General features: G+C 37.1%; 1 long non-coding RNA gene across 1 annotated transcript; it reads left to right on the plus strand.

The window, feature by feature from the left end:
- The first annotated feature begins 9 nt into the window (after positions 1-9).
- On the plus strand, positions 10-517 carry LOC116548618. The gene is made up of 2 exons (XR_004267479.1): positions 10-178; positions 254-517. It is a non-coding gene; the product is annotated as an uncharacterized LOC116548618 (long non-coding RNA).
- The last annotated feature ends 530 nt before the right edge of the window (positions 518-1,047 follow it).

Consider the following 1,047-nt stretch of genomic DNA (forward strand, 5'->3'; position numbering starts at 1 on the left):
CTTCACAGCATCAGAAGACACACGTCACACAGAGCACTGCACACTTCACAGCATCAGAGGAGACACACGTCACACAGAGCACTACACACTTCACAGCATCAGAGAAGACACACGTCACACAGAGCACTGCACACTTCACAGCATCAGAGGAGACACACGTCACACAGAGCACTGCACAGTTCATAGGAGACACACGTCACACAGAGCGCTGCGCAGTTCATAGGAGACACACGCCACACAGAGCGCTGCATAGTTCACAGCATCACAGTAACTACAGATTGGAAAAGGCCTGATAACTAGTCAACCAAAGTGGAACTACTTTTGAATATTCTTTCATTAATTGTACTTTTAATATTTCCCACCTTTTTATACCCATCTTTATTGGGGTCCTTTCCATAAAAATCAATTTTGGAGTAGAACTGATTATCAATGTGTTCAGAGAATAATTCAGAACAATGACTGCAGATGCAAAACTTTAGACCAGCCACAGTTAAAACTCAAAGCTTCTAACCAACAAGAAAACAGTTATTTGTATTACACATAACCTTATATGAAAACAACCAAAATCATGAGTGACAGCATCACATTGGGACTGTCAGGCTCCTATAAATTTTATATTCTCTTTAGAATATTCACACTGATCACATTCCCATATAAATATAAGATTGAAGATTATCAAAATTTAAAATGATAATATATTACATTTTTATAAATGTATATAATTTTAAAAACTTTATATCAATATACTCATAAATGTAACTGAAAGAAGATTTAGTATCATTTATCATTTGATGACGCTACCCAGACAATTGTACCAAATGTAAGTATTTAACCCAAAAAGACTTTATGTAGGATTTTGATTCTGTGGAAACCTGCAAAAGATGTCAAAAGGTTCAAAACAATCAAAACAGAATCACAGGTCATTTTAAAACAATATTCCTTTAACCAGAGCAATTATCAGAAGGCCTCATAGGCAATTCAGGAAGTTACATCGCACAGAGCGCTGCACACTTCACAGCATCAGAGGAGACACACGTCACACAGAGC

This window comes from Sapajus apella, unplaced genomic scaffold (assembly GCF_009761245.1).
Source record: "Sapajus apella isolate SASKATOON/1434 unplaced genomic scaffold, GSC_monkey_1.0 scaffold17167, whole genome shotgun sequence".
In the NCBI taxonomy this organism is placed as follows: Eukaryota; Metazoa; Chordata; class Mammalia; order Primates; family Cebidae; genus Sapajus; species Sapajus apella.